The sequence below is a fragment of the Tursiops truncatus genome, chromosome 1 (genome assembly GCF_011762595.2).
Source record: "Tursiops truncatus isolate mTurTru1 chromosome 1, mTurTru1.mat.Y, whole genome shotgun sequence".
NCBI classification, from domain to species: Eukaryota; Metazoa; Chordata; class Mammalia; order Artiodactyla; family Delphinidae; genus Tursiops; species Tursiops truncatus.
Window position 1 is genome coordinate 7,036,501 of NC_047034.1, and position 11,540 is coordinate 7,048,040.

Sequence of the window (11,540 nt, forward strand, 5' to 3'; positions counted from 1 at the left end):
TGCAGGAGCTGTCCACTGGGGAGTGCGCTCAGTGGTGTTACCTGAAACCCATTGTGCAGGCTCACAAAGTACACTGTTGTTGGCACTGTCCTTTGCCCTGCCTCAACTGGGAATGCAGGCAATAGGGCCTTGTGAACTTCAGGGGCTGCATTCACAAAGCCACCAGCACAGATCCATAGGCTTAGATCCACTGAAATTAGTTAACCAGGACTGCAGTAGTAGCACACCTGGCCCCACCATGGAAGCTATGGAAGCAGCCCAGACCCTGGCCCCGCTTCCATGTGCCTGCACTTGGTAAGCCCACAGCTGCTAACAGCTGCCCCAGCCACAGGAGCACCTGCTGTCCACTCTGATGTCCTGAAGGCACTGAGTTTACAATGCTGGCAGTGGTGGCGTGAATCTGCCAATCACACAGACATAGAAAGAGGGCTCATGTTTCAGCCCTGACTCCTAAGTCACACAGTTCCTGGGGATCAGCTTGGGTTTCAACCCCACCTCTACATGTGGGCAAATCACTGGCACTTGCACACTCCCAGAACTCCTAGAAGCTGTACCACACCCACTGGGAGCACGTTGAGAAAGAGGTTGCTATGGCAGGGTCCACCCCTCCCTTCACATGCTGCTTTACTTTTATGATGGGTTCAGGCTTCTTTAGCATACACCCCCGGTTGCGGCTCATACCACACTCCAGCCCCTTCAGGCTGTCTCCAATGCAGCCAACCCCAGTCCTCTCCCCAGATCTGTCCTCTGAAGCCCAAGTTTCAGCCCCCAGCCCCCACATGCACCAGTGGATATGACCCTCTAGCTGGGGAGTGCAGAGAGGTGATACCAACCATCTGTTCAGGTCTCTCTCTGTTCTGCCTACTGCAGACCATCAGCTGTGTTCTCCTCCAAGCCTCTGAAGCCTCTCGCTTTCTGTCCTGAATGATCTCCTCACTGGAAAAGGGGCTTCCCAGGGTGAGGGAACCTTTCCTCTTTCACAGCTCCCTCCCAGGGGTACAGGTCTCATCCCCATTTTTTTTTCTTTTGTCCTACATAGTTACATGGAGATCTTTCTTGCAATTTTGGATGGCTGAGATCTTCTGCCAGCATTCAGTAGGTATTCTGTGAAAACTGTTCCAAATGTAGATGTATTTTTGATGTATTTATGGGAGGAAGTGAGCTCCAAGACCTGCTATTTCACCATCTTGATTGGAACCCCCCATATTTTGTATTATGATCTGAATGTCTGTGTCCCTGAAAAATTCATATGTTGGGATCCTTATGTACAATGTGATGGTGTTAGAAAGAGGGGCTTTTAGGAGGTGCTTAGGTCATGAGGATGGAGCCCTCATGAGTGTTATAAAAGAGATTCCACAGAGCGTCCTAGACCTTCCATCAGGTGAGGATACAAGAAGTCTGCAATCCAGAAGAGGGCCCCCACCTGGTCTTGCTCACAGTCTGATCCCAGACATTCAGCATCCAGAACATGGAGCAATACATTTCTGCTGTTCTTTACCCAGTTTGTGGTATTTTGTTATAGCAGGACAGGCAGACTAAGATATTTTGATATCTGAAGTTTTAGTTTTATTCATAATTCATTGATATGTGTTATCAATATACTGTAAATGGCACACTTTCTTTATACAGATATTTATTTTCATTTAGTAACAAGCTTAATTCTCGTTATTGCTATTAAATTCTGATTTTATGCTCTTAAATTCAGTAAGTTCATCTATTTTATAAACTCATTAAATGTAAGTGCAATAATAATTACATTCATGGCAAGGCACATAGATTTTTAAATGTATCACAAGATATTCTCCACGACTTTAATTAATTTTAGACATTTCATTATGACCAGAGACTTTCTTGAATAGGATAATCTGCATTCTATTTTTTACAAAAAGATGTAGATTGAAATGCTGGTATCTGCTGATATCTAATTGACTGAATGATATTATTTACATTTAAAAGGTTATTTGATTTAAAATACAACATTTTATTGCTAAATATTAAAGTCTGATTAAATGAATCAAAATTGATGATTATAAAGTAGCCTAAAATTGTATTCAGAAGTAAGATTTTCAGAATATAATACAAATAATAAGAAATGAAAATAAATATAATGTTACACATTTACCCTTGAGGTATTCAGAATATATGTGTACCCGAAGTTGTGATTTAGCTGCTAATCCATTGATGTAAGTTATCATTATTTATATTGTAAATCAATAATAGATTCTATTTGTCACACACGTACTTAACAAGATAACACTATACAAGATACAAATGTACTTAGGTAACAAGGTATTTAAGAATATTTTTAAAGTTTATTTTGTATTTTTTTAATTCAAATGTGCTTAAACTTTGGATACATATGGATTTCATGATTTATCTGTTAACTGGTAATTTACATAGCTTGCAAAAATTATAGCAGTATTAACCCCTCCTGCAGCATTTTTCGTAGAAATAGAATAAACACTCCTAAAATATGTTGGAGCCACAAAAGATCCCAAATAGCCAAAGCAATCTTGAGAATGAAGAACAGAGCTGGAGGCATGACACTCCTCACTATATTTTAATGCTATGGTAAAAAACAAAAACAAAACAGCAACAATAACAAAATAATAGTATTCTATTGGCATAAAAACAGATGCAGAGTTCAATGGAACAGAATGACAGCCCAGAAATAAACCCATGCATAGCATATATGGTACATAATTTATGACAAAGGAAGCAAAAATATACACTGGGGAAAGTATATGATGCTTGGAAATGATGCTTGGAAATGATGCTTGGAAAACTGGAAACCCACATGCAAAAGAATGGAACAGCACCACTATCTTACACCATTCACAAAAACCAACTCAAAATGCTTTAAAGACTTGAATGTGAGATCAAAACCCATAAAACTTCTAGAAGAAAACACAGTGGATAAGCTCCTTGACATCACTCTTAGCGATATATTTTTGGATTGCATTCCAAAGCAATGGCAACAAAAGCAAAAATAAATAAGATTACATCAAACTGAAAACTTCTGCAAAACCAAAAAAACCTTCAAGAAAATAAAAAGGCAACCTCCTGAAAGGGGTAAGGTACTTACAAATCATATATCCAATAAGTGGTTAACATAAAAAATATATAAAGAACTCATACAACTCAATATCAAAAAGCAAACAACCTGATTGAAAAATGAGCAGAGGACCTGAAAAGGCATTTTTCCAAAGAAGGTACACAGATCGCCAACAGGCACATGAAAAGATGCTTGACATCACTAATCAGCAGAGCAATGCAAGTCAAAACCTCAGTGAGTATCACCTGACACCTCCCAGAATGGCTATTATCAAAAAGACAAAAAATGATGTGTTGGCCAAGCTGTGTAGAAAAGGGAACCCTCCTACACTGTTGGTGGGAATGTAAATTGCTGCAGCCACTATGGCAAGCAGTATGGAGTTTTCTCACAAAAATTAAGAATAGAACTATCATATGACCCAGCAATTTCACTTCTGGATATTTATCTGGAGAAAATGAAAACACTAATTCAGAAGGATTGATGAACCCCTATGTTCATTGCAGCATTATTTACAATAGCCAAGATATGGAAACAGCATTAAGTGTCCATTGATGGAGGAATTGATAAATTGTGGGATATAGATATACACATATACATAGTGTAAATGTATACACTACTCAGTCATAAAAAAGAAGGATGAAATATTGCCATTTTCAGTAACATTGATGGGACTTGAGGGTATTATGCTAAGTAAAATAAGGCAGATAGAGGAAAACAAATACTGTATGATTTCACTTTTATGTAGAATCTAAAAACAAAACAAAGAAACAGATCAAAACAAAACTCATAGATACAGAGAACAGATTGGTATTTGCCAGAGGAGAGGAAGGTTGGGGGTTGGGCAAAATGGGTGAGGGGGGTTAATTGTATGGTGACAGATGGTAACTGGACTTAATATGTGATCATTTCCCAATGTATACAAATGTCAAATCATTTGTACACCTGAAACTAATAAAATGTTATATATCAATTATATTGTTTAAAAAGTGCAGCATATAAAATGTATATATATATGTGAGTGTATATATATATATATATATATACACACACACACACACACACACACACACTTTATGTTAACCTAGCTAGCATATCTAAAGACTGAGATAATAAAAAATCAAGAGGAAGCTTAAAAGAAGTTGTCAGTCTAATATTAAAATAAATACATTGTACATATAGCCACAGTTACCATATGAGAACGAGTAATAACAAGCAATAAGATAAAAATATTTTTGTACAATAGGAATTAATTCTAAAAAAATCCTTCAAAAAATCTTAAGGTAAATATTAGGGTAAATTTTTTTAAAAAATCAGCCCAATATATGATACATAATATTGCTCTGGATGTCAGATACAAAATTGTTAAAGATTATTTGTATTAAATACATTTCACAATTTTGTAAATTATAAATTGAATTTATTAAACATAGTAATGCATTCAAGAGTATTATTACCATCAATATTTATAAATATTATAGCACAGTTTATTTAAATGATATAAAATTGATTTAATATTTTTCTAAGGTTTTAACATCTTTACATCTTCATCTATAGAAATAATAAAATCAGAAAATGAAACCAAGTAAAACTAAAATGAAATTAGAAACATGTGAAAATTAATTCTCAGTTATTTCAAATATATGTGTATTATATGTACAAATATATGTATGTTTATACATATGTGTGTGTGTATATATATATATTCTACAGCACTTTGCTGGGTCCCTTTTTTTCTCTCATATCAACATTATTGATAAGTTGTCATAATATTTGGTTAAAGATTATTGCTATTTTCTACTTAGATATATAATCATTGAGTTCCATATGTATTATTCTGTTCTATTTTTATATTTTGTAAAGCAGTAATGACTAGTTGTTGTCTGAAGTGCAGGAAACTTGATTATATTTCATCGTTTTCAGATAAGCCAAAGTTGTCCATTTCTCTAAGCTACAAAAATGGAATACTGAATTGGCTTCCTTCAAATACATTTAGTGCTCCTTGTCTCTTAATGACAGTGATCATAAATAATGTCTAATATTGCACTGCTGAATTTTTTCTTTTTTGTTTGCCTTTATATAATATGTTAACAGAGCGTATTAGTCAGTGTTCTCCAAAGAAACTGAACCAACTGTGTGTGTGTGTGTGTGTGTGTGTGTGTGTGTGTGTGTGTGTGTAGAGTGAGAGAGCTTGAGAGCAGAGAGATTTATTACAAGGAACTGACTCATGGGATTATAGAGGTGGACAAGTGCCCAGATCTGCAGCGGGCCGTTGGAGACCCAGAAGAGCCCACAGTGTGATTCCAGTCCGAAAATCTGCTTGCTAGAGACCAGGAAGAGCGAACGTTTCAGTTTCAGTCTGAAGGCAGGAATAAAATGACATCAGAGCTTGGAGAAGTCAAGCAGAAGGAATTCCATCTTCCTCCCCTTACTTGTCCTCTTGTTTTATTCAGCTGTGGGATGGGGCCCACCCACATCAGGAAGGTCAGTCAGCTTTACTAGATCTCCTGATTCAAATGTCCATCTCATCCAGAATCACTCTCATGGACACACCCAGGGTAATGTTTGACCAAATGTCTGGGCACCCATGGCCAATTGACATGTAAAATTAACTATCACACAAAGTATACTATTGATACCAGAAAAGCTTTATCAAAAGCCCAGGCTCTTTTGTTCAACTCTTTCAAAAGAATTTGGAACACAAAACACAAAGGAAAAATAAACACGCTGAAGCTGAGGAGCAAAGAGAACAAAGAAGCAGTGTATTAGGTCAGAAGGGAAAGTTACACAGTCAGAGGAGAAGTGTGCTGGCATCCTTGCGAGTGAGGGGTGCGTCGCAGCGTTCTTTGATCCCCTTTTACTTTTAGCCCTTTGAATGGGTGGGGGTCTTTTTGATTAGGGGTGGAATATTCATTGAGGGGAGGGTTGAGGTGTGGTCTAGATTGCACCAGGTTGCATCAGCTCCCAGTCCTACACATTTTTCTTCTGAAGTCACTGTACACGCACTCTAAGAGTTGTTTTCCCTTAAATTTCTCCTTACTAGTCGACCACCACTCATGGAAGGTTGTACTGTTGCAGGAAGGGGGAACCCTTCCAGGACCAAGAGCAGGCTCTTGTCTAATACTTGGAAATGAATTGTCCCAGGAGACACACGTACTGACAAAGCAGAAGACTTTGTTGGAAAGGGGAGCCCAGGCAGAGAGCAGTAGAATAAGGGAACACAGGAGAGATGCTCTGCCACATGGCTTGCAGTCTCAGGTTTTATGGTAAATGGGGTGAGTTTCCAGGTTGTCTCTAGCCAATCATCTTTTTTTTTTTTTTAGATGTTGGGGGTAGGAGTTAATTAATTTATTTTTTTATTTTTTCTGTGTTGGGTCTTCGTTTCTGTGTGAGGGCTTTCTCTAGTTGTGACAAGCGGGGGCCACTCTTCATCGCAGTGCGCGCAGCTCTCACTATCGCGGCCTCTCTTGTTGTGGAGCACAGGCTCCAGACACGCAGGCTCAGTAGTTGTGGCTCACAAGCCTAGTTGCCCCGCAGCATGTGGGATCCTCCCAGACCGGGGCTCGAACCCGTGTCTCCTGCATTAGCAGGCAGATTCTCAACCACTGCACCATCAGGGAAGCCCTGGCCAATCATCTTGCTTGGCCCATATTTGATCTGACTCAGGACCCCTCCTGGTGGTGCACATCTCTCAGACAAGATGGATTCCAGCGCGAGGGATTCCGGGAGCTTGTAGGACAATATTATGGGCTGGTGTCTCCTCCCTCCTTTTGGCCCCTTCCAAATTCCCCCAGTTAGTTTTATAAGACATATTAGGGACTGGCATCTCCTCCTTCTTTGGGCCCCTCCTGAATTCTCCCAATTAGTTTTCAGCAGCAGCACCATGCTCCTTATCTGGACCTCCTATTGTGATACAACTCAGACAAGTGGTCATCATGATGCCTGGTCAAGGTGGGCGGTTTCGGTCAATGGTTCCCTAATAGTACAGGGTCATCAGCAACCTATGCATTTTTATTGCACATGCTCCACTGTTTTCATGGTCAGAGTTTCTTGCTCAGATGCCACAAAGTTTATGTTTCAGATGCCATTCGTCCATGTGTCATGGCCTCCTTTAGTGCAAAACAAGGAGGTGGCTTGGCCTTCTGCCTAATGCCTATATATGAGGAAGCTGTCCTTGGGCCTCGCCCTGTCTTTCCTGCCTCACTATTATAACGTTTATAATTGAATAGTAGAACAATATGGATTTGTCCTTTTAGTTCATCTTACCCTGAAAGTTCAATAAATGTGTTTGTCTGTGATTCTTTCTTCCTTTACTTTGCTGGTGTCAGTCAATGTGTGCATTCTCACCGGCCTCTGTCAGACAAAGAGAATAACTACAAAGCCTCAAAGCCTTAAGTAAACAATGTAATAACTCCTAAAGTGACCTTGTGATCTGGAGAAACTTTCTCTTTACTTGTTCCCCTGCTTTCTTCAGTATCATAATTTCCAGGCTCTAGCCCAGTTGGTCTTGTGACTAATTTTCCTCCCTGCCATTCTTTCCCTAACAGCCTCCCCATCCTTAGAGAGCCTTTTCTTCCTGTAAAACAAACCACATCCCTCACTAGTCTCTGAATAATGCGCACTGACACCAGGCATCCTTTACATGAGGCCTTAGTCACATAGCTCACGCTGGCAGGGTGTGGTGAAAAGAACATGAACTTTAGAAGTAGATAGGTCTAGGAGCCCTTCCCTGCTTTATAATTACTGGTTGTGTGATCTTTTGAAAGGGACTTAACTCTTTCAAATTTTACTTTTCTCATTTGCAAGGTGGAGACAAAAATGCTGCCTCATAACTTTGTAATGAAGAAACATAGTATCAGGCATAGAGAAAAATCATTGTCTCCTTTTTCTTTTGTCCAGTATTTACTGACCATCTATGATATATGAGGCACTACAGCTGCCACCAGGGTTACTGGGTTAAAAGACATGTCTTTACCATCAAAGAACTCACAGGCTAGGGAGGAGATATCATAAAAATAAATAACTACCAACAATGTGGAAATGTCTATAAAATAAGTAAGCCTATTGCATTATGTTTATTCAGGAGATATGTGCCAGTACTGGTCTGAAAGGATCAGAGATGGTTTTTTGAAGTGATAAAAATAAAGATTTGGAATGAGCAGAGTTTTCCAATAGAAAGCAGATCGGAGGTTTTAGCATGTGCAACCTATGACATCCAAAGAGAGATGGTGACAACACATAGGATCTTAGAAGGACTGAACTTTATTTTATTCAGAATGGGGCTTGAGGAATCCAAAGAAAGCTTGTAGAATTAAGAGGGGGCCTGAGTATTCAAGGTCTAGGCACAGTAAATACATTAGTGTGTTTGAACTCTTATAGATATTTGTGTTATCACCATTGTAAAGATGAAACAGAAACAAAAATAAGCATTCCTTAAATCATAAAGCATTTAGGTTGCTGAGCCAAGGTTTATACCTTGGGAATCTAGCCCCATATCCAGTGCTTTAAACCAGCCTGCATTGTTCCTGTCCTCCAAGCTAATGCATTAAAGCATCCACTTGGGGCTCTTCCAGTTCTTTCCCTTTATTCATATAAATGTCAGTCAGATATGAAATCCTTGGACCATGCTACTAATCCAAGTTACTGTATCATTGTTTTGCATGAGACAAATTAGCTATAAAAAATTCTAGGAGATGCAACACCAATTAATTAGAGTTTAAGAGAATAGTTCTCTAAGGTGGACAGATTTTGTATTGCCATACAAAAATCTATACTTTATCTCTGTGCCAGCTCTAAACTGAGGCGTCTAGGTCCTGGTTAAAATCTTATGTGCAATATTTCAAGCCTGATCACAGGCAGTTACAAAGGCTTTACCCGGCAGGTTTCAAGTCTTTCCATAACAGACTTGGTGCACAGCTGATGCAATGCAGTCTCTGAACAGAGTTACAGTAAAGGATCCAGGCCTGCCTGGCTGGTCACACTCTCCACATACTTGTTTTCCTAGCCCTGGTGCCTTTGTTTCTAGATCTCTTTATCTGTGGTCTTTGCAAAAGGTCCTCCTCAGATGCTTCTGCTGAGAACTTACTTGGGTCTACTTGCCCACACGCAGTAAAGCCAATCTACTGATATTGGGTTGTGGTGAAGGAAAGGACAGCGTTTATTGTAGGTACCAGGCAAGGAGAACAGGGAGCTTTTTCTCATAAGACCAGAACTCTCTGATGGTTTTCAGAGAAGAGGTTTTAAAGGCAGTATGAGGGAGGGGGCTGCAGGGTATGTGATCAGCTCGTGCACAATTCTCGTATTGGTTGGCATCAAGGTGAAGTTTCAACCTTCATCAACCCTCTGGTTTCAACCAGTCTAGGGTCTATGTTATAGCACTCAGCAGTTTTCATCTGGTGGTAGGTCTACTTCCTGTAAAAACAACTTAAGAATGTGTGTCAGGCCCTTGTCTATATCTTTCAGGGAACTGTGAGTTCAGTGATTCTGCTGTGTGGAAGATTTAGAGTCTAAATTATTATCAATTTCCTAGCCCAACAGCTATTCTTTGTTTCTACATCTTCACATTTCCTAATTATTAACTCTTGAACCAGCTTTTAGAGACCCAAGGGAGGCCAGGGAGACTAAAGCAAAAGCCTTTTACTGCAAAGAACAGGGACACAGGGGCTTGTATACGGTTTCAACCTCCTTACTGGAGCGTAGGAGGAACCCTTGGAGAAGATTTTCCCCACCTGACTCAGTCCTTTCCCACCCCAGTCCTTTCCCACTGTAGCCCTCACACCACTTCAGGTTTCATAAAATTTCCAGAGCCTTTTGTTTGGTTTCCTCAACACTGAGATGCCCCCCACATCTGCACTGATCCACCTGACCCTAGACCAGTGAGCTGTTCCAGGCTGAGTTGGTCTCATTTTAGACTCTTGCTTATACCATTATAGTTTGAAATTAACTCATTCATTTTTGACTTGTTGCTTTAATCAATTACTCCAACACCTGACAACTGAGCTTTATTTCTCCCAAATCAACTGAGCTCCTGACATAAACAGAAAATATACACTTGTCAGTGTAACAGAAATCTTTAATGCATGTAAGTAAGCACAGTTAAAGGAAGAAAAGTACAATTTATACTGAAGGCACTGGAATGAATGAATACCCAGATTCATTTACCAAATGGCACTATTATATTCTCAGTATTGTTAAAGGTAACAATTCTTTCTAAATGAACCTGTAATTTCAATGCAATCAATCAATACGCTAACTCTATCCAAAGTTCAGTTGAATAGGGAGGGCTCAAACAATGTTAAAGCAATTTCATGAAAAATATAATACTTTCCAAAATTCTAATTCTTAAAATTATCACTGATCCCCAGTTATGGATTATGATGATTTATTTTGTATATTTGTTACTAAATACCTTGTAAGTCCTAAATTCCAATGACAATGCATGGTTAATATTTTTACATAGGGATAAAAAGAAGTAAGAATACTTCCCTAGAGGGTCATGTATTTCGTATCTCTTTAATTCACTTTGATAAGACCTATAAATTAAAATGCTATATTATGATTAATAAAATATGTAAAAATAATGACTGCTTTACAGAATTGATTGATTATAGTAATTTAAAAAAACAAGTGACACAAATTTATGAGATGTTTAGTCAGAGTGTTGAAGAGAAAAAATTAGGGGAAGATGGAAGGCAAAGGGACACAGAGATGGATTAAGCAGAGAAAAGGGTTTATATTCTAGGATAATACAGAAACTACTGACCCTATAAGCAAAAATAGTAAAGAGACAGGGAGTTTAGACAATGGCCTTGTCTTTGGATAACTGTTTGAGTATTTAGTTTGAAATCACCAGGGACGCTTAGCTGAGTGAGTTAAAATGTAGTTACCATATTAGAGATAAAAGGCTTAATCTGCATACATTTAACATCACTTACTAATGATTCGGGGTGGTGTTATACTAAAACAGTTTCAAATAATCAATGGACAGTCAGGGATTATGGTTCATTGAAAAGGACACATGTTCTTTTTAAATACAGGAATGATAATTAGGAACTGCTGGAGATAGAAATTTTGTAATTGTATACATTTTGTATGCAAATTAGATTTTAATTATAGAATTCCTCAAATATTTAGTTGTCCTTGTTAATGCTAATTGGTTTGGTAAATAGTTTTTAACAAGGGAATTATGTATTGTAAAACTGTGTTTTCCAAATTAAAAGCCAGCTTTGGGTTAAAAGCACTCATTCTGAAATTAGACGACTTGGGTTGAATGCCTGACTCTGCTGTTTGTCAACATTTGTGAACTTCGAGCAAGTTAATGAATTTGTGTGTGCCTATACGTGATCATCCTTATCACAGGATTAATATTAGTATCTATCTCATCAAGTAGTCATGAGGTTTAAATAGTCAACTGTGTTTAAAATTTCCTTGATATCTGGTCCATATATTTAAATAGTTTGGCAAAATTTTAATCATGAGGATGATTTAA